Source organism: Emydura macquarii, unplaced genomic scaffold (genome assembly GCF_026122565.2).
Source record: "Emydura macquarii macquarii isolate MOO-44397 ecotype Brisbane River unplaced genomic scaffold, CSIRO-AGI_Emac_v2 contig_3530, whole genome shotgun sequence".
Taxonomy (NCBI): Eukaryota; Metazoa; Chordata; order Testudines; family Chelidae; genus Emydura; species Emydura macquarii.
This window is the reverse complement of record NW_027133667.1, coordinates 1341729-1369201: the sequence shown is the minus strand read 5'-3', so window position 1 is coordinate 1369201 and position 27473 is coordinate 1341729. Positions and strand designations below refer to the sequence as shown.

Sequence of the window (27473 nt, the reverse complement as noted above, 5' to 3'; positions counted from 1 at the left end):
TAATTTGCACCATATATTCTTAACCAAAATATACATTCTTTTAAAACTGCTAACTACAGTAGTTGAGATTGGAATTAGGTCCACTTATCCTGGGAGTAAGTCAGGAGTAAAACTGAAGCCAATGGGGTTATCCTGGTGTCAAGCCAGTTTAAAGTAAGCCCATTTGCTTTTCTTTCTCTATTTTTTCTTTATAAACCCTGATATTATTTACATTTCCATTATCTTGGATGATGAAATTAAACCAGACAAAGTGAATGAGATAATATATTTTATTGGACCAACTTCTGTTGGTGAAAGAGACAAATTTTCAAGCTGCACGGAGCTCTTTTTCCAGACCTGAAGAAGCTCGTCTCTTTCACCAACAAAAGGTGTTCCAATAAAAGATATTACCTCTCACAAACAGAAAATAAACTAGTCATTTTCACATGTTTCAAGGTAGCTTTATGGCTGTCATGCGCTAACATAATACTGTAGTGTGTGGATGCCACACATACAAACTGCAGGGGTAGGTTAAAATTGAAGCAAAATCATTTACATTGACATTAAATGGTTCCATCCCTGCCATAGATCAACTAAGTTCTAAACTGTTTCCCACCCTGACATCACCCACGCCATCTCTGCTAATAGTAAAATGGATTATCAGAACCATTGTCTGTAGCTTTTGCTGTAGATTCCAAACTGCCCATCACCACCATAAAAATCCCTCTACCTGTTCTTCATTCATTGCATGGCAGGCCTACAGGGCTTTTCCAGTTAGCAGTGGCATCAGGGATAGAGTCTATTGAGCCTGTGGACAGCTCTACAACATAGGCACCAACTCAAAAAGAGATTCATGGTCAATAAACACAAAGCACACGGAACTGGCAGTATCATCCAGAGTTTGGAATTGGTGAAAAGAGGCCAAGGGAACAGAGTAACTCAGAGAATACTCTATGACCCAGAAAGGTGGAAGAAAAAGGGGGGAAAAAATCCATTTCTTAATTCACCATGTACTGACATCTGAAGATCAGGAAGATTAGTATATTTTTCAGGGTCTCAAGAGAGTGGATTAGGTGTTATGTAATATATATTGGGGGGAAGTATTCATGCAAGTTTAAACAAAAGTATGTACTTAAACTATTTAATTTTTATTTTAATGTTGAAAAGAATCTGTATAAAATGTTTAGATACAGTGCCATTTCTCTCTCCATTTTATCCTAATGGTATCAAAGAAAAAGATTTTATTTGGATATTTTCCTAGCTCAATTTTCTGTTTAATTGAAGGATTTTAGAATAGTAGAGGTCAGGTTTCATGTAGGTTGGGAAATTCAGGTTTTTTTCTGCATCGTCAGATATTAGCTTATAACATTCAGCTGATCACAGTGCATTTTAAATGTGTAACTTTCCCCTCTTCATCTTATTTGAGATAAAAATCATTAATATCAAAGGCAGTCAGGATTCATGGTGGAAACTTAAGTCGTAATCTGAAGCCCATTGTAGTCAGCGGTTGTCTTTCTATTGATTCCAATGGGCTTTGGATCAGGTCCTTACAATCAATTATGTACATTCTTGAGTACGAAGAAGGGACTCTCCTCCATCTAACAGGACCATAATCACAGAATATGTTTAACAAATGTCATTAGAGAAGTAAGTTCAAGACTGTTACTTTGTTTTTTAGGATCTAATTAGAGCTGGACTATACATAGAAATTGTCCTGATTTAAATCGGTGCAATGTCAGTATGAAGGCCAGGCCTTAGAATATTGTTAGAACATGTCTCTAAAGAACATTCCTGGATACATTAACCAAATTCATCCCAGGTGTAACATCACTCAAGTCAGTGGCACTATATCAGCAATGAATATGGCCCATTATGTTCTGGAATCTGAACTGTCACTGCCACATGGACCATGGCTTGACTTGTTAAGAGTTTGATGAGAAGCACCGGCTATTGGACGAGGAAGATAGCATTTGCGTGTGTTTGGGAATGAAGGCGTTATGGAGTTTCTATGGGGCCAGCAAGCCTTTTATTTCATTCAAATTTCCACTGCTGCACAGCATGAACTGACTGAGCCTCAGGAAAGGTTAACTAGCACAACAGCCATCATTTGTGAGGAGTGGGAAAGTGCCATGTGCTGCACCAGCTTCTTTTCAACAGTCCTGATTTTTTTTTTCCTTTACACTGGCATAGGGCAAATACCCAACATAACTTGTCTTGAGGAACTTGGCAGCACTATTTGTCCTGGCAAATGTTATGAAGCCAAATAAAGAAATCTAGACATTATCTATTCCGACAAAAGATTTAATAAAAGAAAGGAGCACGATTTCTAGGCTCTTTACCATATATAATTGGAAATGTCTAAGTTTGGACCTAATTGATTCAAATTCTCTAATAAAATCCCACCCATTAATTGGAAATTATTTTTGGAGACAGCTCCATTTCCCCCCCTTTGAAATCATTATTGCACAGATTTATTCTATTCAGTGCTCACATTAGTAGATGTGAATGAAGGAATCTGACTGAGCTGTCATGGCAAAGAAAGCCATGAAAGAGTGGACAGAAGAAACATTACATGACTATAATGGTGGCCACAATGGAAGTATGCTGGTGTGAAAACAATTATTGAAATCAGTGTTCTAAGTTCATGGGCTCATTTTGGAGACAGGCAGCCAGGAAGCATTAACTCCTGTGTTGATGCTGATCTCAGTAGGAGGACAAATCCTGAACCACAGAGGAAAATCCATGTAAAAAGACTTTGCTCTGCATACAACTAGTTAAACACCAGAGTTTAAGGGTTATTCTCTGTCCCAGCCTGCAGTAGCTGGCATGCAGTGGGGTCTTGGCTGCTGCTTCAGAGTATAGAGGAAGTAGCAGACATGGCCTAGTGTTCCCCCAATGTGGGATTTTGGCTCATCGAGGCATGTGATATCATTAGATACGTTACCTACACGCCCACTTTCCAATTCTGCAGTCCATGTAAGAGCTTTGCTGCACAGCACACAGTGGGATGCAGAATCCCCATGTACGTTCCAAGCATCTGGAGACAACTGCACAGAAGAAATACTTTTTTTCCACTGCTCATAGCATTAGTGGTCCATGGACATAGGAGCAAAATTTGGACCAAAAAAGTAAAGACAGACCACAGAATGACCTACTGTTTATCAACAAACGTAGCAGCAGATCTAGACACCCATTAAGATTCATGGTCTAATTTAAGAATTTATGTATTTTATCTCACAGTCTTATTGTGAACAAGGCCAAGGTAGGGAAAGGGAGAAGAGAAGAGAAGCAGAAGTTTTTCTCCCTGAGGTGGTATTATATAGAAGCAGATATTAAGGCAGAACCTCAGCTGGTGTAAGTTCTCATACAGATGAATTTACATCACTAAGCATAGGGTGGGTATCGGGCACAGGGACTGGGCATACTAAAGGAAGGACTCACTCAACAAGGTTGAGGGTTTAGTCTATTAATCAGCTCTCTCCTACATACAAGTGAACAGATTGCGTGAGGGCTCAAATCACAATGAATTCAAGTCTTTGTAGCTACCATGGCTCAGATCTAGGCCCAGGTAACCTGAATTTAGTGGCTTCTCCAGGGACCTCAAATCTGAAGGTATGATGCTCCTTATGCCAGATGCACAGTTAAAAGTGCACTTCCAACCGGTTACCATTGGATCTGGCCCTGTATAGGTATACAAATATATTGATTGAACAAGACCTACCAAGGAACTTACCCATTAATCGTTAGCTTTTTCCATGCCAATGTTTTTTGGGAGGGATTGGAAGGTTGTTTTTTTTCTCTCTTTTTTGAAGGATTGTTTGAATAAAAAAGATTATTCGGCTAAATCTGATTCAGATTATTTACCGAGAATTCATTTTTGATAACATCCTCTTCAATTATATTTGCAAGCATGCTACCACATGTTTGTAAACCTAACTAGGCTTCGCCTTATTTGATTTTCAATTGGTTTCCTCCGAGCGCAGTAATAAGAATGTGGTTCTATTATTCTATTTATAACCTAGTTCCTTGGCGATAAGTATGAATAATCCCTCTAATCCTGAGCTATTTTTCTTTTTAGAGTAATTTCAATCTTTCGTACTTACATACAAGGTTTATCATATCTAAGTGTAAGGTATCTGTAAGTCATTGTTGCGGGACCAAAACTTGTTGCACATTAAGGTGATAAATCATCATCACCTGCTGTATGTGTACATGGTACTCTGGCTCACAATGGGCCAGTTCTACATACAAGTGGATTTGCAATGTCAAACTTGAACTGGAAAACCAAAAGTGCAAATTTCAATTCTCTTCTGACAATTCCAAGAAGAGAAACTTCCTGATAAATTCCTCTACAGAATCTTTTCCAACAAAGTGAGCACCCGCACCTTGGCACTGAACTATGGTTGCTCAGCCTCTCTCTAGATCAGACTCAGTCACCGTCGGACTATGTATTGGTTGGTATTTTGCAGGGCAGTTTGCTTGCTTTGCCCTTCCAGTAATAAAGGGATGCCTTATCTCAAGAAGTGATAGATGAATAGTGGGGGGAGGTGAAAATGTAGGTTATAAAATATCTGTCAAAGGACAGGGGTTGAACAATAGTTTCACTGTTACAGAAAATAAATGAGTAGCAAATCAGTATAAACATTCAAATCTATCAAAAAAGTCAATTTGGAGAATATTTACTGAATGCCTAAAAATAAATCAGACAACAGGTACTGCAAAGCAGCTTCAAAGTCTCACTCCAAGTCATACGTGTACTTACTGAAATAAGTGTATTGTAGTTTAAAATGGACAATACAATTAAATTACTGCTTTTGTTCACGATATCTCTGATGCAGTACTTAAGTACATGCAAGTGACCTTATTTTTCCATTTCTTTTATTTATTGTCAAAAATAGTCAATCTAAACTGTACCACATTCAGATGGCATCATCTGCTAAACATGATACGCTAATTAGACTGCTATTAGAATATCTGATGGCTAACTATCTGACAAAAATACTGAGAAAATTAGGATAGCTACAGCAGCCATTAAAACCATCTATGTTTGCCAGCTCCCTATTATGACAGGGTATAAATAGGGGTTAGACTCATGCCTCAGTCTTCAAGGAGGTCACATCAAACCTCTTTCACTCCACAGGCACGGTGAAAACAAGACCACACATACAAAGAGGAATTGTGCGTCAGCTGGCATGACTGGAACCAATGCCAGTCAAAGAGGCCATTGAGCAGTTCAATCATTTATCTTGACAGGATATGATTTTTTTTTCCAGTCTGTTTCTATCTCTCAGACACAGTCAGTTCCTTAACATGCTCAGACTATATTTAATAGCTCTAATGAACCAAATGAATATTTAGTCTAGAAAATTAACTTTTTAGAGCGGTAATAGATGTAGCCTCTTACCCAATGGTTACCATGTTTACAGAATGCTATGGTAATTTATCATCGTGGAAAACAGAGTAATTTCTTGAGGGGATTCCATTTTTGTAAAATTAGATTTTCAGAGAGGGATTTATAATGACCCATACCATACATGTTGCAACAAGGTATGAACCAGAGCTCTTCAACACCAAAACTCACACTTCCATCACTTGAGTTAAAGCAACACCACAATTATTTGGCAGCAGTAGTAATCAGCATGGACCTGCCACAAAAGGGGAATATGAATTGCTTATTTTGGATTTACTCTGTCTGATTTGAGTTCCATATGTAATATTCTTGAAGAATTTTCACACAACCATATTCAGAAACCGCATGGGTTATGATTTATTATATGTTTTACATTAGTCCAATAGATATCTCTTACTGGAAAAATTATATTTTATTGGAGATTAAACCAGAGCTGGGATTAGGACTCAGAAGGGCTGGATTTCCAGTCCTTTTAGTCAAGGACACACTTCTCCCACCCAGAGATATTTCCAGGATTTATATGAAAAACCTTGAATTTTTCATAGTGGCAATAGAAGGGCAAAGTACTATATACCTTGCTGCTGCAGGTTTCTTTCCCAGACCCCATAATCCAATATCTGTTCCATATTCCCCTTCATGACATAACCAGAGACCGTTCGTGGTTGTCTACACCACTGTGATGCATACTGCTGGTTCATCTGTTTTACTATTAACCTCAGTGAAAGCAGAGTTAGGCTAATGTTGAGTGCTTTTGAAAATCCTACCCATTGTATCTGTGGGCTTATGGGACAGAAAACCAGTAAGCACATGAGTCCTTCCTATTTCCCAAAAAAAGTTTAATCTCGCCTTCTATCAAATTAATGTCTGCGTGCCCCTCCTTCAGATACTCCGCAGAAGGGTTTTAGAATTACCTCACTAATTCATCCAGATACCCAGAGTGGGTTTCTCCCCTTGTTTGCTGGGTGCCTTTTAAAGAAATTCAGTGGCAATTTCTCTGCTATCTGCTGGGAGCCAAACTGCCCCCCTGTGTTTATAAGCTACAACGCTTCTGCATCTTCGATGGAGTCAACTCTCATATAACTGATATTGCCCTGCTTACCACTTGACTTTAAATAATTGCCAGAAAATGTGCCCAGCCTTCATATCTTGGTCAGTTAAACCTTAACCTTGTTTCTCTTCCTCATTACATAAAAGGTAATGAAATACAAACATCACGTTTATAGTTTTGAAATTTTTGTCTGTCACATCCTTTCCTTGGGGTTACAAGTCACCCCTTCGTTTTTAGGCAGGCCTTTCACACATCTGTATTTATGCTCACACACTTTTACTCATCATTAAAATCCTTAAGAACTCAGCATTTCATAGATTTTAAGACCAGAAGAGATGAGTATAATCATTTAGACTAACCTATGGCATAACATAGGTCATAGATTCACCCTGTTGTCCCTGCATCAAGCCCATAACTTCTAGTTGAACTAGAGCATATTTTTTAGAAAGACAACCAATCTTTTTTTAAGGCATCTGGTGATGGACAATCCACCACATACCTTGGTAATTTGTTCCAATAGTTATTACCCACTGTTAAAAAAAAGTATGTCTTATTTTAGTCTGAATTTCATGGATTCCAAGGCCAGAAGGGACCATTGTGACCCTCTAGTCTGACCTCCTGTATAACACAGACCATAGAACTTCCCCCCAAATAATTCCTAGAGCAGATATTTTAGAAAATAATATCCAATCCTGATTTAAAAATTGTCAGTCATGAAGAATACACCATGGCCCTTGGTAAATTGTTCCAACGATTGATTACCGTCATTGTTAAAAATTTACACCTTATTTCCGGTCTGAATTTGTCTAGCTTCAGCTTCCAGACATTGGCTGACGTTATGCCTTTCTCTGCTAAACTGAAGATCCCGTTATTAAAATTTATTCGCCATGTAGATACTTATAGACTGTAATCATGTCACCCCTTAACCTTCTCTTTAAGCTAAATAGATTGAGCTCCTCGAATCTATCACTATAACTCAGGTTTTCTAATCCTTTAATCATACTTATGGCTCTCCTGTGAACCCTCTCCAATTTATCAACATCCTTCCTGAGTTACAGGCACCAGAACGGGACACAGTATTCCAGCAATGGTCTCACCAGTGCCAACTATTGAGGTAAAATAACCTCTCTGCTCCTACTCAAGATTCCCATGTTTATGCATCTCAGGAACGTGTCAGCTCTTATTGCCACAGGATCACACGGGGAGCTCATGTTCAGCTGATTATCCACCACAGCCCCCAAATCTTTTTCATAGTCATTGCTTCCTAGGACTGAGTCCCCCATCCTGTAAGCATGGCCTACAATCTTTGTTCCTTGATGTACATATTCACCCATTTTACAATGCATATTGTTTGATTACGCCCAGTTTACTAAGTGATCCAGATTGCTCTGAATCAGTAACCTGTCCTCTTCATTATTTACCACTCCCCACTTTTTCCTCTGATCTGCAAACTTTCTCAGTGATTTTATGTTTTTTTTCTAAGTCATTGATAAAAATGCTAAATACCGTAGGGCCAAGAACCATTCCCTGCAGGACCCCAGTAGAAATACACTCACTCGATGATGATTTCCTATTTACGGTTATGTTTTGTGACCCATCAGGTAGCCAGTGTAACGTGATGAGTCATTCCTGAACTAAAGTCTGAGTAAATCACATGCATTGATGAGTCATTCCTGTGCTAGGTTTCAACAAGGCCCCCATCTCACTGAGGCTTAAGGCACCCACTTCCATTGCCTGCTCGCTGACATGGCTTGGAAAGAGGTCAAAGTGAGAGCAAGGCAGGAGCCAGACTAGGAACGGGGCTGGAGCAAGAGATAGGCTGAAGCAGGCTAAGGCTTGTGGAGCCTGTTACTACTATCAAGCCGGGAACAGTTCCAAGCCCTGGAGTGACAAATTTTCATTTTGGTCCATATTTTCCAGTTTTTTAATGACCCTGTCTGCCCCCAAAGAAAATTGGTAAAAATATTCAGCTCCCCGTAAAAATGTGTGTATTGGAAATAAAAAATATATATTAAAAATCACATTTTAGTGAAAATGGTTGTGGAAAATGGACAGTTTTCTCAAGGTTTGTTTTTTTGACAAAAGTTTTCGCTTTATATTTTTTTAAAATATTTGTTTTCAAAATTCCCCACAAAAACAAACTGGCATGTTTCAACCAGTTCTATTTCTGAAGGCAGGAAAATAATGTGCAGCTGCTTTTAACTATTCAAACAGCATGGGAAGTTCCTCCTGTTTGCTTCTACCTTTTCACGTGCATTGTAGCTTCTATAAAACAGGTAACGTATTACTGGCTCTTGACAAAAGGTATGATTATATTAGGTAGCTGCAGGGTCCAGTAATGGCAATAAACATATCAGATTCCTCCTCTTATCTAACCTATCTTGTAAATTAAGATTATGGCAGTAAAAAGCCAAGCCAAAATACTGTATGCAGTAATGTCACAGCAGATATATTATGTAATCAAGGTAGACACGTATGTTTATATACACCCTCATTTCAGTCAACTCTTTGTCACATACAGAAATGCAAGGACTGAATTGCTACTTATAGAATAAATCTCATGACCCATGAATTAAACAAGCGCAGTGTAAAAAAATCAGTGAAACCTTCAGTTATCCCCGGCCTGGGATGATAACAATTGTCCAGTCAGATAATGGCAGCACTTACTGTTCTTAGTCTCCTTTTGCTGAGTTCTTGACTGATGCGGCAGTGTTTGAAGGGGATTCCAAAACATTGGTTATGCAAACAGTATAATATCCATCTCTGTTCAGGAGTCAGCAATAACCAGAAAAAGACAGGTGTTCGAATACCATGACAAAGGTTTACACCACTTCTGTATGAACAGAAGAATAAGAGGTAGGTGCACCAAGAGTATTCTATCACACAGAAGACAATTACAGAAAAGTAATCTGCAGCAGTTACTGACAAATAATAATTTAGGAAATAGCGAACGAAATACACAATGCTTGGTGTCATAAACTGCAGTTTCACTGAGGGATTTTGAAAGACAAGCTCAACTGGTTTAATTAATAGAAAGGAAAACACAGCTTTTACAATTTTGTTATGTCTCAGAGTATATTTTCTTATATTCAATATATGAGTCAGCCTCACTCAAAATACACCTGAGTTTGCTATGTCACATTCTGGAGATAAAGTTAGCAGCTCTGTGCAAGTGTCTGACATTCCAACCAATCTAAGATGTTACACTGGAGAAACCATAGTGTTATATCAACAACTAAATTAAAAATCAGTTTATCCAGAGACTGTTCAAAATAACTGTAGTGCTATCTGTTGTACATCCTTTGCTGACGAAGGATAGAGCAATACTGCTTGCAAGAGAGACTTTTTACAAAGACCCAATAAGAGATACATAGTTTCTCTAGTCTTATCCTACTACAAATATAAATAATAAGGATCTGTGGCAGTCACTGCTACCATATTTTTTCTTACTTCTGCATGGGTCTCAAATGCTCAAACGCTTTTAATTTCCTCACTGTAAAGAAACATGTCCCAGCCCAAAATAAATGTTAATGTAGCAAATTCCAGCAGTATGCAATAGAGCAAAAAAGTGACAGCAAAAAATCATAAACTTTTAGGACCAGATTAAGATGCAGCTGAGACTCTTGACCAAGGAGTTGAGATGGAAGGTTGGGGAGAAGGATATTTTTTTAAAACAATAATTTTAGTAAGTACATTAAAGATACATGGACTCTCTGCACCTGATTCTCAGCAGACGTAAATGGGCATAACTCTATTGATTTCAGTTAAACCACACACATCTATACTAGTTGACAATCTAGCCCAATTAACCCGAAGCTGAAAAAAGTCAGACAGCAGATAGATGCCACTGTAATTTGTGCATTAAACTCGCTTAAGACAGTTTGAGATACATAAAAAAAGTTTAGCAATTATAAAGTGTTTTTATCTTAATTAAGGACTAGATCCTGTATTTCTTGGGCACTCAAAATGTTTTCAAGTAATACAAAATTGGGCACTTTGTCTCAAACACCATGGGCAGGAATTATCTGGAACTGATTCTTTAGCAATGACTGTGCTAATTACTTCCACTTCTGCCCTTATTAGTGCATTCAGTAGGTTCACCACTCTTGTCACTATCTCTTTTCCCCTTATCTTTAGTCTATGTCCCTAATCTTGAGGTTTAATGTTAGTTCACGAACCGTATCTAAATAAAAATTGACCTTTGCTCACTCCTAGAGCATTATGTTCTGTTCTGTCATATCTCCTCTTGCTAATTTGAAATTTACTCAACTAAGAGAGAATTTAACCCTCCTTGGAGTCTCCTAGTCCAGATTCCTGCTATTATAGCCAAGGCACTTTACATTAACTCATTTCGTAAGGAAATCTAAATTTGCATTCCGTGACAAGCATTCAAGTACATGCAGGATGCATCTGTCAAAAATGTCAAAGAAATAAGTGTGTCCTGGATAAGCCCTTTTGGCAACATTAGATCCAAGTCTATGAATTGTGGTCATAAGAGATATGGCCATTGCTCTGTGGAGTCAAACACGTATTTACAATAGCCAAAGTTGTGGGTATATGTAAAGGAGAATAATATATAAAGAACATGGAAACTAAGCTTGATAATAGACCAGGCTTTCCAGAAAGGGTCAGCTCTCAAAACTGGGGCCAGATTTTCTTAGCTCATCTGAAAACCCACCCTTGATTTTCAAAAGGTTCACTCTAAGGTATTACAGCTATTGATCTATGTAAGGTTTATGTATCTCATGTCCCAGCTTTTTTCATAATATGATGCCTTCCCTTAATGACTGAGCTGAAACTTGTCCTAAATTCCTGGTGTGATCTCATGTATATAGGCCAACATCTTCCATAAGTGACTAGTTGAGACACTTTAAAATGGCCTGATTTTCAGAAAGCGCCAAGTACACACGCACTGAAAATCAGAGCCCTTTCAAGTGTCTCCAAGCATCTTTAAAGCAGCTCTGGTCTGAGCTGTATGGGAATGCTATTTTCCTTCCACAGAAAAATTGAGATTTTGACCTTTTTTTCATTCTGAATTTGAATGAAAAAGACATTTTCAAAATTTTTCATGGGAAGAAAGGGCTGGAAAAATTCCATTTTCAGAGAAGTGAAATGGAAATTTTAGCTTGCTGACTGCCCACATTGTGGGTGGGCTGCCCAGCTCTCCGGCAGTCTACCTGGCAGGCAGTCGAGGAATCAGGCAGTCTGGGAAGCTGGCCGCCTGGCTACCTAGGTAACCCAGTGAGCTGGGGAGTCTGCTGCTCACAGAGCTGGAAGTCCCAGTAGCCCAGTTCTTCTGCCAGGTGGGGAGCCAGGGAGCCTGCGAATGATATTCTAATGGAAAATTGACATTTTGCATCCCCAACTCATTAGCCCCTTTTGAAAGTCACTATTACCATAGTGACTAAAGAAACAAGACAGTGGGCAAACACTTTGTACAAGTCACCTGAGAAACTATTAAATATCTTCTAAATTTTTTTTAGATTGCTCATGATTCTCAGTTGCACTGTTCTCCCATTCAATTTTGAAATTCCAAGACCTAGAACTGAACATGAAATGCATAATGCACTTTCAGAGAAGTACACACGAAACAAAAGTTATGTGGGCTTATAATAGACCACTATTTTCAATCAGTCACACACGTCAATCATCAAACCATTAGCCAAAATACAAATTTAACCTGTGAACATGTTTTAAAATCGGTACACACTAAGCATGGCCTAAAAATTTACCTACAATCAACTGTCTGAAGATAGGTATAACTTAACAGACACTTGGTTCAGAGTCAAAGGTCAGAGAAATTTGAGGACAGATATGAACTTTAAAATCCTTAAAGGCTAATTTATCAGACTAATGCCTTCTGTCTGCTCTCTGATCTGTCATGGTTCAGTGATGTTGTATTAGATTAGAACAAATTTATTTGTGAAATATCAATTTGCTGCTATTTAAGAACAAGTGTAGTTAGTCTTTTTGCACCAGGAATTGGATTGTCCTAGGGTCATTTTCATTACTGGCAATTAATACACCTAAACTATCAGCATATTATTTGCCATATGTATGGTCTACATAATCCCAGAATTGCGCCTCTTTCTCAACAAGTTTGCAGAAGATAGTTTTGATACCATTTAGCATAAACAGCATTAAAGTAAAGGACACGCTTTGAGACTTTCACATTCAAAAAGCTTAGAAATTCTTTAATTTGTTCTTGTTGTGCCTTAGAGATGCTACAAAATCACCAAGATCCCTGCAACACTTGTGAACAGTACCATGGTGTGAATCAAAGAGTTTAGGCTGAATTTTTTCCAGTATGGTAAACTTGAGGCTACCATGGAAGACCACCTGGAAGGTTTGGGTCTATATATAATAAAATCATATATATATATATATATATATATATATATATATATATATATATATATATTAGGGTTGCTCAAAACTTGCCATTGTAAGACTCTGTTTTCAGTTGTTTATAACTTTGCCACATTTTAAACATTTGGCCTTAAATTTACTCTGCTGGGTGTCTGCCTAAGGCTGATTTTTGTTTTTGAAGCTTTAGCTAAAATGTTTCTGCCATTTCCAATAAAAAGATTAAAAGAAAATACATTGTTTTGCCGACATAAAAAACATTCTAATAATTGTTTCATTGAGAAACTCTAGTGCTTCCATTCTTTGGAGCACAGACTTGAAATTTGGCAGGGAGGGGCAGGCAGGTGTCAGGCTGACGTGCCTTTTGTCCTCCCTGTGAAAAGTCACTTAAATTTGGCAAAGTTATAAACCTCCAAAAAATCTCACTTCTCACATGCTCAGTAGAGAGTCAATAGAGTTTGGCAGCTAAATTCTCTGAAGCTTCCTTCTACACTGGGCATCCTCCATCCACTCAAAGCTACTACGTGCTAACTGGACTGTGCATATGCCACCCTCACAGAGCAACCAAGCATGTACCATCCCGGGGTTCCAGGAACCAACAGGACATTACTTACTATTGCTCTTCCCAGCGGTCAGAAACCACTGTGATGCGGGTATAGGAACTGAGAGCAAGGAGATAGTCTCTCTCCTGTGTTTTCAATGCTCCTGCTGATTAAGTTTGCAGATGACACTAAGCTGTGGGGAGTGGTAGATGCACTGGAGAGTAGGGATAGAATACAGAGTGATCTAGAAAAATTGGAGGATTCATCCAAAAGAAATCTGATGAGGCTCAACAAGGACAAGTGTAGAGTCCTGCTCTTGGGACAGAAGAATCCCATGCACTGCTACTGACCGCCTAGGCACCAATTCTGCAGAAAAGGACCTGGGGGTTACAGTGGACAAGAAGCTGGATGAGTCAACAGTGTGCCCTTGTTGCCAAGAAGGCTAACGGAATATTGGGCTGCATTAATAGAAGCATTGCCAGCAGATTGAGGGAAGTGATTATTCCCCTCTATTCGGCACTGGTGAGGCCACATCTGGAGTGTTGTATCCAGTTTTGGGCCTTCACTAATGGAAGGATGTGGACAAACTGGAGAGAGTCCAGCAGTGAGCAACAAAAATGATTAGGAGGCTGGAGCACATGACTTATGAAGAGAGACTGAGTGAACTGGGCTTCTTTAGTCTGCAGAAGAGAAGAATGAGGGGAGATTTGATAGCGCCCTTCAACTACCAGAAAGGAAAATTCCAGGAAGGATGGAGCTAAGCTGTTCTCAGTGGTGACAGATCGCAAAACTAAGAAAATGGTCTTAAGTTGTAGTGAGGGAGGTCTAGGTTGGATTTAGGAAAAGCTTTTTCACTAGGAGAGTGGGTGAAACACTGAAATAGGTTACCTAGGGAGATGGTGGAATCTCTATCCTTAGAGGTTTTTAAGGCCCGACTTGACAAAGCCCTGGCTGGGATGATTTAGTTGGGGTTGGGCCTGCTTTGAGCAGGGGGTTGGATTAGATGATCTCCCGAGGTCCCTTCCAACCCTAATATTCTATGATTCTAAACAAAGGGTAGGAAATAATTATAAGTTTTCACAATGGAAAGAGGTGAACAGCAGGCTATTCCAAGGATCTGTTCTGGTACCAGTGCTGTTTAACATATTCATAAATGATTTGGAAAGGGGGTAAACAATGAGGTGGCCAGATTTGCAAATGATACAAAATTACTCACGATAGCTAAGCCCAAAGTTTACTGTGAAGAGTTACAAAGGGATCTCACTAAACTGGGTGACTGGGCAACAAAATGGCAGATGAAATTCAGTGTTAATAAGTAAAAAGCAATGCATAGTGGAAAAAATAATCCCAATTATACATAAAAAATGATGGTGTCTAAATTAGCTGTTACCACTCAAGAAAGAGATCTTGGAGTCGTGGATAGTTCTCTGAACACATCTGTTCAGTGTGCAGCCGCAGTCAAAAAAGCTAACAGAATGTTAGGAATCATTAGGAAAGGGATAGATAATAAAACAGAAAATATCACAATGCCACTATATAAATCCATGGTATGCCCACACCTTGAATACTGCATGCAGTTCTGGTCAACCCATCTCAATAAAGATAAATTAGAATTGGAAAAGATGCAGAGAAGAGCAATGATAATAATTACAGGTATGGAACAGTTTTCATATGAGGAGAGATTAAAAAGACAGGAACTGTTCAGTTTAGAAAAGAGCCCACTGAGGGTGTATAAAATAGAGGTCTATAAAATCATGAATGGTATGGAGAAAGTTAATAGTGTCCCTAAGACTCTGATTGCCAGAAGTTGGGACTGGATGACAGGGGATGACCACTCAAAATTGCCCTGTTCTGTTCATTCCCTCTGAAGCATCTGGCACTGGCCACTGAGATAGGTTACTGGGCTAGATGACCATTGATCTGACCCAGCTGGCCATTCCTATGTGCCTCATTTTCTGGATGCCCAACCTGAGACACCTGGGGCCAGATTTGCAGAAGTGTTACATGATTACAATTGCAACTGAAGTGGATTGAAGCTTGCTTAGTACATATAAAGTGCTGTAAATATGTTTGAGTACTCTGAAAAACAAGGCCTACATATCTCAAAGTGGGCAATCAAAATTAGTGGACATTTAACAACTTGGCCTCAATCCTGCTGTGTCTGAGCTACCCCTCTGTAAAATGAGACTAATATCCCCACCTGAACTTATGGGGTGTTGTAAACAGACTGATTATTATTTGTGATGCCCTCGTTTACTATAGTGATACCCATGAGGAAATTGAGAATTTGGTACTCAGAGCAGGGTTTGGCTAGTGTGGTTTAAATAAGTCCTGAGGCCACATATTGAATGTGTAAAAACAAAAAGAAAGAAAAAAAATATTGAATAACTACCCATTCCCTGAATGATGCAGAGGGCCTGTGGAAAAATAGTATGTGATTAAAGACTGTATCATAATGCATATGTAGAAAGGGGCTAAATTAAGGTTGCCCAGGCAAACTTAATTCTGGCATTTCCTAACTTCTGAGTGCTTGACTTTGCAAACTTGCAATCTTTTAACATAAATTCTTTTTTTAATGTAACATATATAAAACATGACTAGTTTTGAATGTGGGGAGACTCTCATAACCTAAACAAGTATGTTACCATTGTAATACAAAGCTACAACATTTAACCAGGTAAAACACCAGCAACTGAACTATTGCTCTTAGAGGGTTTCATAGCAGTTCTGTGCTCAAGGTATTTTCATCACCAATTGCACTTATTTATCTCTCTATGTCTATATAGGCTTTTTAATTGTTTTCTAACTCAACAGTAGTAGTTTTTAGTGTCGTTTGTATGACTAGGTAGCAGATAAGTCATTACAAAAGAAAGTGTTTCATCACAAAAAAGAACACTGAGCCTTCTAAGGGGTATTTGAATGGACTGGTCTTTAAAGTATGAAGCTAAGCAGCATTTCTCTCACACAGCTTCAGTAGACATCTCTTCTCCCCATATTGGGAATTATTCAAATCTTTTGACCATACTGGATATTTGACATTTATTTATTCCCTGAAAAAGGAATATATCTCCCTGCCCCACCACCCACCCACACACCCACACACACACAGAGGAGTTGGAAGAATTCTGCAGAAACTTATTCATATTCATTCAATCAAATAGAGAGAATGGTTTTTAGTCATGTTCCACGCACGTTTGCATAAGCGAACATATGTTCTAAGAAAGTTTATAGAAAATGAATGCTTCAGATATTCATTCCAATATGTTTGAACTGGCATACTCTTATTTGCCTCTAACTGTCAATAAAAGTTTCAGTCATCTGCTCAAGGAGCAGAAAAATATCATGCAATGTGTACCATCACACTACACAAACAGCTAAGGGTTCCTGAGAGATGCTACTATGCCACAGGCAGACAAATAGGTGGTTCTGACCAAATATTTTAAATGTTGCACCACTGATTGTCATTTTGTGTATTGCGATGTTTTGAAGTTGGCTTTCAACTGGGCAGAGGTAAAAACAGTTGAATTTCAGTCTAATCTGTTTGAGATAGAACGGCTAGAGTGAAAACAGGAGGGACTATTTCCTTGATGAGTACATAGCAAGATTTCTACAGCACTTATGGGCAGAGGGGAACTAACAAGTATAAATCAGCATTAGGCAGGCAAAGCAAGCAACATTAAAACCAAGAGGGTTTGTATTTATGCTCTATGGGTGTAGGCATTAATTGAACACTGGCTAGATTGAGAGGGAGCGTGGCTCCCCCCAAGCCCTCTCACATGGAAATCTGCAGCACACAAATTAACTCAAGAGGTAGTTATAGATGAGTCTTTTTTCGGATTGAGTCTAAAATTGGCATTTTCAGCCTAAGGCTTTGGTTTATATTCTGCTGCCATCTGGTGGTACTGTAATGAGTTACTGATCTGTACAGTACTTACGACATTCTTTCGAATGTGGAATATGGGGTTTATCTGATGACTGAGAAAACAGTGAGAGCAAAGGAAGATTTCTGTAGACCTTGCCTGCTGGAAGACAGAAATCTAGCATTGCCTCCAAGCTGCTTCCCAGCTGTCTCCCACCCCACTTTTCCCTGTGCTCTCCTGTGTCTGCATTTTACTATCACCTCATCATATTTAATGCTGGATTCACTTTTAGGGAAATCTCATGTCCAATTAATAATGAAGGTGAAATACTATCAAGTGTCCGCTCATAAATACGGTCAACCTGCTTCTCCTCCACCACACCAGTGTTGTGCCGGTGCAGTTCCATTGACTTCACTGGAGTCACACTTGTATACAAGTGGTATCAGGACTAAGAGATTCCAAATGTGAAGTCAATGTTTACCATTTCTCTCCACAGAGCAGACTTTTTGGAAGGAAAGATTTAATATGTTGATCTTGATGGAGATGACCAATGTGAATGGGGAAATTGTATTATTATTATTTATACTACAATAGTGCCTACAGGCCCCAGCCAAGATTGGGACTCATTGTGCTAGGTGCTGTAAAAACACATTGTGTGAGACAGCTCCTGCTCCAGAGAACTTACCTAAATAGACAAGACAGAAAGGATGGAATGTGAACCAGAGGCACAGAGAAGTCAGTGACTTGCCCAAGGTCATTGAACAGTAGCAGAGCCAGAAACAGAATCCAGCTCTCCTGACTCTGAATCCAGTGTCCTATCTTTTATATTATGCTGTATAAATGGACTCCTGTTCTGTTTTAACCTATTGTGTAGCATGTAACTGATCTTTCTAAAATTGTGTAAACCACATTCACAGGAATTAAGACAATAAAGGATAACATTTTGTTATTACATGTATGGACATTATGCCAGCTTGTGTGTATAAACAGATATTTTCTAACAAATTTTGCTATAACTTCTTCCAAACAAGATAATCAGCTGAAATCAACTCATTATAGTCATAAAAGTGCACTGGATAATTTTATCAGGGCTGGGGTGGGGTGGCTTAAAGCTGAGTGACGGTCGATTGCTTTACATCATTACATGCATTTTAATGTTATTACTAGCAAATTATTAACTATACTAAATTAGCTTTAAGTCTGACTTTTCAAAATGAAGAAGTTTATTATGTAAGAATACAAGCACTACATCCACTGAAAATTGTAGCAATCAAGGAGCAGAAAAATATCTCTTCACAGACCAGCACAAGAAGAGAATTTAGCTGGATGTGCTATTTACTAATACATGCAATGGGGCATAACACAGCTTTTGCTGCCCCTGACACCTGCAGTGTTTTCTAGTATAAAGGATAAAAAACACCATACCACAATCACTGCAGATTGGCAAAACTGAAGTTTTAATGGCATTCGTTATACTACTGTTCTACACTGGAATTATATAGATATGAGTGCCTAGTAATTGCATTACAGTTACGGTCATGTGTACAGCATTAGTAAGTCTACATTCATATTGAGTATAGGAATCTCAGAGTTTTCCATTATGGTATTTTGGCCCTGTTCTAGCTCATCCTAGACAGAACCAAGAAGTGCAAAAAGCATGCAAACAAAAAACCCCAATCCTGAACTTTAAGAAACCTCAAAGAAAGTTTGCTTCAGGCTTTGGGCAAAGATCTTAGTGAGTTGAGTTCTTATTTTGTTTAAACACACTGTTTATTCCCTAGTTTCAAAATGTCACTGGCGTTTACCAAACCAGGGGTTCTCACATTCCTGCGCTGCACCAGTAGGAAGAAGTTGGTTGAAACAAAGATTACTTAAATAACCAGGTTACTTTGGTCACATGCATCAGATGATTCATGATCTCAACACATTTTAACTTTAATCCAAAATTCTGTGCCAAGTGTGTTCCCCTGTGCTATTATACTATCAGTCAAATATAAGCTTTGATCATTCTAATAAATATTAGTGATACAAAGTCACATGGTTTAAACCATCAAGATTTGGTGGCACGGTGATATCTCCGGTTTAAATCTCCTGTCAGGATGCGCAGAAGGGCCAGATTCTCTTGGGAGTCTCTGGAGAGATGCTGCAAAGAAGGAGAAGAGCAATGGGAAGAGGGACAAATGTGGCTTTATACCATGTAGACTCCAGACTCTATCTTATAGCAGCCTTCCCACTGCTGTCTATGGGCTGCACTGCAGCCCAGAATCCCTGTAGCTCCATGCCTTGCAGCTATTCCCATTCCTACCCTAACCCATTCCGCCCTTGCCCTCAATGCCAGGACTTGCAAAGGCAGGCGGCAAAGGACTTCTCAAGCTCTTGGGCTGGGGAAATTCTCCCTGGATCCTTCTAGATTATTTACAGCCACTTTATGCTGCTGTGCTGAGGTATAATAGCCAGAGCTAGGGGCAGGTTCAGCCCTTTAGTCTTCTAAATAACCAGAAAAGCCAGTATTAAAAAGAGAGTGAAGTATAAGCTCCTGTGCTCTGGGTTGATTCATGGTGCTGATTGTACATGGAGTTTGTGCTGCTTCTCCTCGCAGGCATAGCTTCTCTTATCATGCCTCTCTCTGCTGTTGTTTCAGATAGAACTGCCTTTTGTTTACAGTCTCACCAGCTGAGCCTCTTGAGAACAAGAAAGAAAGAAAGAAAGAAAGAAAGCTGGAGAGGCCACTACCAGGATCTAACCTATAACTAAGACCACCCTTTGACTGGCAGTCTGCGTTGCCATCATCTGTATGCATCATGAACACATTCTAGGTTAGATCAGCTGTCCGTACCTTCTCCCTCATTAACACTGATAAAAGTGATGGCTTCTGTCAGACATGCAGCATTGCTGAGCATACCAGCTGCGACTGTATCGTAATGCAACCGATGGGCTTAGAGAATTCATTCATTCTGATAGTCACAAAGTTTCAAAATGACACTGGTATAAACCCACAATTAAAATGTGCACACCTTCATGTCCCACTACGCCATCGTCCAGCAGGTGAGAGAGGATGTGGGATTCGGCAGAGCCATGTTAAGGGCAGCTCACCAGTAACTCGACCCATATCCAAGGTGTTGCTTGTTAGTCACCTAGAGTGGAATGGCAGCTTTGCAGATGTCTTGCAGGGGCACTCTCTCCAGGAAGGCTGTAGATGAGACTTGAGCTCTGGTTGAGTGTGCTGTGATGGTTCCCGGAAGCGGCACCTTCACCTGCTCGTAGCAGAACTTGATGCATGATGTAATCCACGAGGAGATGCGCTGGGTGGAGACAGGTGAGCCTTTCATCCGGTCCGCCACTGCAACAAAGAGCTGCGTCGGTTTCCGGAACGGCTTTGTACCCTCAATGTAGAAGCCCAGGGCTCGTCTCACGTCCAGCAAATGCCATCTCCGCTCATCCTCCGAACCGTGCGGTTTGGGAAAAAACACGGGGAGAAAAATATCTTGGTTACAATGAAATTGGGAAACCACCTTGGGTAGGAAGGCTGGGTGTGGCCTCAACTGCACCTTACCCTTATAAAATACTGTATATGGGGGCTCCGAGTCAAGGCCCTAATTCGGTCTGGTCAGAGAAGAGGGCGACCCATCGAAGGGGAGGTCCTGGATTGATTGCTGCACCTCCTGGGACAGGCCTGAGGATTGCAGCCATGAGCACCTCCCCATGGAAATGGCAGAGGCTATGGCCCTACCCGCTGAGTCAGCAGTGTCACTGTACATTTGGAGCGCTGCCCTAGCCATCTTGATTCCTTTATCCAGGATGGTGGTGAAGTCTGCGGCCTGGTCCTGGGGCAGGGCCTCAGCAAGTCACCTGAGGGAGTCCCACTAATTAAAATTATATCTCCCCAGGAGGGCCTGATGGTTGGCAATCCTGAACTGCAGGGCTGCCATGGAATACATTTTTCTCCCAAACAAATCCAACTTTTTGTTGTCTTTGTTCTTGGGAATGAAACCAGGCTGACCTTGCCTGTCCCACTGGTTGGCTGCATCCACCACTAGGGTTCCCAGGGCTGGGTGAGTGAACAGATACTCAAACCCTTTGACTGGGACATAATACTTCTTCTCAGCCACCTTCGCTGTATGGGCGACTGAGGAAGGGGTTTGCCACAGGGCCTTAACAATTTTGAGGACCCTATCGTGGACTGGTAGGGCCACTCTCGCTGGGGCAGCCGTTGCCAGCACATTGAAGAGGGTATCATCGGTCTCCACTAACTCCTTGACCTCCAGCCCCAAGTTAGAGGCCACCCTCTTGAGCAGCTCCTGATGCGCCCTGAAATCCTCCAGTGGCGCCATGTGGTCCCAGGAGACTGCCTCGTCCGGGGAGGAGGAAGAGGACTATCAAGGCGCGTCCTGCGGGTGGCTCCCCTGCCTGCCGAAGGAATGCATCCGTAGAGGGTCCCTCCATGGGGTCCGACTCCTCATTCAAGGAGCGGTGTCTATGCGCCTTCTCCTGTGCCGGAGGCATGGACTGCACCCCTGCTGACATAATGGATTGGGGCCCCGGTCCCATCTGGATGCCCCATGGGGCCCAATAAGGCCATTGTTGTGGCCATTGTCCCTGGGGCCGAACCGGGGCTGACTGTACCACCTGCTGTGATGCCTTGTGGGGGTGTCGGCTGTCCCTCCTGTGGGACCCAGAGCCACTAGACCAGCAGTGCCATGGCCATCCTTGGTCCCGGGTGCCGTGCCAGAGACCGTCCTCTCGATGCCTCTGACATGGAGGATGACGAGGACCTCCTCCATCGCCACGAGCGGTGCTGACGGACAGAGGCGCGCTCTGAAGACTTGATCCTCTTCTTCATAGCTGAACAATTTCTTCTTGCTGCACACTCATGTTTCAGTTAGTTCTTCAAGCACTGACATTTCTAATGCTATCTGTTTAACAATAAACAATGCCTCTTCAAATCCATTTTCATGATAATTCTGTACTTCTGTCCAAGTAGCTTCAATTCATTTTCTGACATCATCAAGACCAAGCATTGATTTCTGCAATTTTTTGCTAATTTCAAAATCGTCCATCTACTTGTTGAAGCTGCAAATACAACGTAAATTTGTTGAATAAAACTGAAAAAGTCTTTGACCAGTTTGAGGAATTTGTTGCATCACTCAACACTAGACTTAAGGAATGGCATCTGCAAAGAACAAAAAAATGCCTTTTTGTTCTTGTGAATTAAATGACTTTGCACACTTTGATGCTGTCCTCTCATGTTAGCTCCAATATCATTGCCTGTCCCCTGCAATTATCAAATGTCATACCATGTCTGGATAATTCCTGAAGTATCTCATCTGACAGAAACTTTCCAGTAGTTTTCTGCACATCCAAAAATGATAGGAAGTGCTCTTTGATGTTGACTTCTGTCTCTTGGATCTTAACATACTTCAAATGACAGACATTTGTTCCTCGTGACTGACATCAGATGTGCAATCCAAAATAATGGAGCAATACTTCATCTTCTTTATGTTGCTAATAATTGCACCTCTTACCTTTTGAGATAACTTTGAAATGATACCATTTTGTATGAAATGAAGTGTATCACGCTGCTATTTTGGGTAGGATGTGCATCGTGGGTAACATTTTTAAAAGGGCCTAAATGGATTAGGATTAGAAATGGGTTTGATGCAGGAATTACAGGGAGAGGTTCTATGGTCTGTGATATGCAGGAGGTCAGACTAGACAATTATAATAGTCCCCACAGGCCTTAAAATCTATGAGTCTATGATTGAATGGTGACAGGTGGAACTTCCTCCATATGCAAATAGCATGGCAGCACACAGAACAACACTAGGACAGGACTTCATCTAGTGCACTTGCTCACACACCAGATCGCTAAGGAAGTTTTATCTGTGGGTTAGGAAGCATGACCAAGTCCTAAAGTTGTGGGTTTCCATCAGCAGCATGTGTACCAGCTGGCAGGTAGTGAGTTGCTTCTGCTCAGATTAGCATCAAAGTGGGGTGCCCCAGCCTTCCCCAAGCAAACCTATCCCATTTGTCAGATGACATGCTGGGCTGCATCTGTGCTCTGCATCACTGCACTGGCTGGGGCAGGATTTAGCCCCATAGAGATAAGGAAATTAGCTACTAATTACTTTCCATCACAATCTAACATATTCCACATTTAATCTCTGTGGAGCACAATAACTCACTATACCATAAAAGAAGACAGTGTTGAGTTATCCTGAGTAGGAGACAGGTAATTGAAGCAGTAAATGCAAATATTGTATTCTGACCTGTGGGAGGGGATAGAAAAGCAAGTCATGGTTTTACTCCCTCTGAATGGTTTTACTCCCTCTGAATGGTTACAAGAGGTGTTACGCAGCAGATAACAGGCAGTTGACTAATGTTGTTTTTGCCTTCATTTGCAGCACAGGAAAGGGATGTGCCTGATTTCCACTCCCCTTATCACTCCAGTGTCTGAACTGTCAACAGGGAACAAACCATGCTGACCTCAAATTGCTACAATAGCTGGCATTTGGGAATATGTTACTATGCAATGGTATATCCAGTCTTGGGCAAACCTGGGCACAGCTTAGGTAACACTGACACTGCCCAGATAGCCACTCTTCCCATACTCAAGCATTGGGCTGCTAAAAAGATGGTAGGCCTTTTGCTCCCAGACCTCCAACTTATTTGCAGAATTGTCCCTTGAAAACATTTTCATGTGGTGGCCACAATTGATAATGCAATATCATGGAATGTGAGGGGAGAAGGAAGACTTCCCAACTGCATACCTGCAAGGTTCACACAGCTCCAGCATGGGGTAGGAGGATTAAGGATTCGGAATCCTTCCTTTTAAAAAAAATAAAAGGCCAACCTTATAGTGAGTTTTGATAGATGAAGATAGATAGTAGGGACTTCTCTTTACCCACCAATTGGCAAGGAGATAGAATCTAGGGTCCAATAAGTCTCCACCTAAACTCTCTGACTGACAGCTCTGAAACAGAATGGTCAGCTGGAGTTCTCTCTTCAGGCTCTGTTGCCTCCTCAACCTGTGATTTGTTGGCCATGAAGGAACCCATCCCCTTAGCGCAGTGGTCCCCAACTTTGGGGGGAGCACAGTGTGGCTTGGACCAGCCCCCATAGCGGAGAAGGGAGGGAGCACCATCCAGTCCAGCTCTGTCCCCAGCCCCAGCTCCCGGACGCGGCTCCTCTCTGGCCCCAGCCCCACCCCCACTCCCTGTTCTGCCTCCCAGGCCATCTCTGCCCTCATTCCCTCTCTGCGCCTCCATCCCCAGTTCTCCCCCCAACTACACCTTCAGCCGAAGCTCCTCTGCTGAGCCAACTGTGAAGTCACGGAGGGGGACGCAGACAGATTCCATTACTGGTAAGGAGGGGGCACGACCAGAAAATTTCAGGCACCACTGCCTTAGTGGGACATCAGAGAGGTGCCCTCCTGATCTTCTGTACCCGCATAGTGACTGGACAAAATCTGGCCCTTAATCAAGATTTGTGATGTCTGTGACTCCAGCTAAACGTGATCAGTTCTGCACACAAAAATGAAGTTGTGTGGAAGAGTTTGACCTAACAAAGTAAAAATTATAGTCTCTAGGGCCGCACGACCATACGTGCCCTCCATATATATATTGTTGAACTCTGGCTGCTGTCTACATAAACAAGAAATGGTTTACTTTCCTCACCATGTAGAGGAAAGGAACAGGATCTGATGAGTGCACAGGAAACCTCTTTGCCCTGTCAGTTCCCCATCAACAATTTTTGTTTTTAAAGAACTGAACTCTTTATGTAAACAATATAGAGTCCAAGCTGACAGGTGACAGCTTGGAGATTTATAGGCCAATCTATTTATTTAATGTTTTCTAGCAGGATAAAGTCCATACACAGCTCACGATTTAGGGAAAATTTAGTGTCGTGGGTACAGTATGTCTAAAATGATCAACAAAATTGTTCAGGCAAAGCACCTGGAATCTGCAGAAGAACTCAGAGGCACATGTGGCTACAACAGAGATAAGTAATAATCCAAAAGTGATATGGAAGAAAGCACTGTTTCCGAGCATAGCACTTCCTACAACATTAACTGAGCACCTTCAACACAATCCAAGGGATGTTCTTTTTAGAGAAACTGTTTTGTTATTCAACCTCATTTTTAACTGTGATCATGTCATGTCTGCCCCACAGTATTTGCCTTTACATTATAAATGGTGATAGGGGACCAGTTTGGATAACTTATGTGAGCCCTTCCCAGGAGCTGTGCAAACAAATCAGATGTAGACTACTTGTTCTATTGTATAAGTGAGATGGAGGTAGAGAGAAACGTTTATGATCATGGTACAGTGCTGTTTAGTGTGGCATAAGTGGACTCCATCTTGTTAGTTTCTTGAAGTGAGCTCTTTCCTGAAACTTGTACTATTGAACCTAAAAATATCTTGATAAATTCTCTGTGTGTGTGAGTGAGGAATGTACGTGCAGGGCATAAAAAGACACCAACCGAAACGGATCTAACAACAGAAAGGGGAGTGAAGACACCAACTGCAACCCTAACCCTGAAGGCCCAAGGATACCTATCAACGACCCTAAAGTGCAAATAAACGACCCTGAAGTACAGAAGGATCCACCCTGGGAACAGACAAAGTACAGAAATAAGAGCATAGTCGGGCTTTCAATTAACTGGTGGTTAACAACTATACTGAACCCAGAGGCAGCATGATACAGCAAGGCCCATAGACTGACATGAGAGCCAGCAAGTATAAAGGTGGGTAAAAACATGGACACTTCGGGTCTCGTTCTGCAATTGTCACCTTGGAGCATCGGATTCACGTCTGACAGAAGCCTGGCCCTCTGGTCACTAGGCTGGTTGGTCACTAGGCTGGCTCGAGCAACGCATAAAAGGACTGGTAATTATATCACGCCAGCTGGCAGAACTTTATGAATGTGTGTGTGAATGTGACTGCTTTTTGATATTCTTACACGTGCAATAAACATGGCATGTGGCCTTGTCCCCCTGAATAAGATCCTGCCAGTCTTTTCTGTTACAAGTATAACACTTCAAGACTTGCCCCAGAATGAACAGGAAACCAGAAACTTTGAGGTTTAACACAGTTCCATTACTTTTCTGTTTTCTCTGGAGAGTCTGTGTTTCCTGCTTTCAGCTGGAAGCAGAACTACTGAAATACCATCCTTCAGCACAGGCAGAACCAAGCAGCACAGGAAATCACAATGAGTCTGTTCTTGCCTGATTTATAGACAAATGTGCAAAGGCAAAACAACAGTGGACCTTTAGCTCTCCAGGAACCAGGCCCAGAACCATAGCTGCCTGTAATGAGAAATGGGAAGGTCTGTAACTTTGATGTCCTGTACATCTAGGTTTGTCTCTGCCATTTTGGAAAAACATAGAATCATAGAAGTTTAGGGTTGAAAGGGACCTCAGGAGGTCATCTAGTCCAGAGGTTCTCAAACTGGTGGGGCGGACCCTCCTGGGGGGGCGTGGAGTGTATTCTGAGGGCGGCATAAGAAGCTTTATGGAAAAAAACACTGTGTACATTTTACCCACCGCCATGAATAACTCAGACAGATCAAGTCCTCAGTGGGCGCTGTGCATTGGACTCAAGATGGCGCTGTGCATTTAGACAGATTTCTGTTAAGCTTGCATAGCATTATACAAAGGCATTGCCATCTGTACTTTAATCCGTTTGCTACGACGCAGTGTGCACATTGAATTGCGAGCATCGATCACCAGGGCAGTTTTGCTTTTGCCCTTATTACAATGGATCATGGGCTCCGTTTCAATCAATGCCTTGCTGCTTTTCATATTTAGTGAGAGTCGCATGTTGGTTTTTCTTTATCAGTATATGTAATTCTGTGACACAAAGAAGGGGGGCGTGATCAAATTAGTTTGAGAAGCACTGATCTAGTCCAACACCCTGCTCAAAGCAGGACCAACCGCAACTAAATTATCCCAGCCAGGGCTTTGTCAAGCTGGGCTTTAAAAAACTCTAAGGATTGAGATTCCACCACCTCCCTAGATAACCCATTCCACAACCCCCCTAGTGAAAATGTTTTTCCTAAGATCCAACCTAGACCTCTCCCCCTGCAACTTGAGACCATTGCTCCTTGTTCTGTCATCTGCCACCACTGAGAACAGCCTAGCTCCATCCTCCCTGGAACCCTTCTTCAGGTAGTTGAAGGCTGCTATCAAATCCCCCCTCACTCTTCTCTTCTGCAGACTAAATAAGCCCAGTTCATCTCCTCATAAGTCATGTGCCCCAGCTCTCTAATCA

At 41.1% G+C, this 27473-nt stretch overlaps 1 long non-coding RNA gene across 2 annotated transcripts in view; it reads right to left on the bottom strand.

The window, feature by feature from the left end:
- Window positions 1–9128: 9128 nt before the first annotated feature.
- LOC137145381 (uncharacterized) overlaps window positions 9129–27473 on the bottom strand; it is a 93165-nt gene continuing 74820 nt past the window's right edge. The window contains exon 3 of one of the 2 annotated variants that reach the window (XR_010917645.1): window positions 9129–9270. This is a non-coding gene — a long non-coding RNA (uncharacterized lncRNA). Of the gene's footprint in view, window positions 9271–18671; window positions 19349–27473 lie in introns of those variants that run through there. The other variant, XR_010917644.1, reaches the window with a different exon arrangement.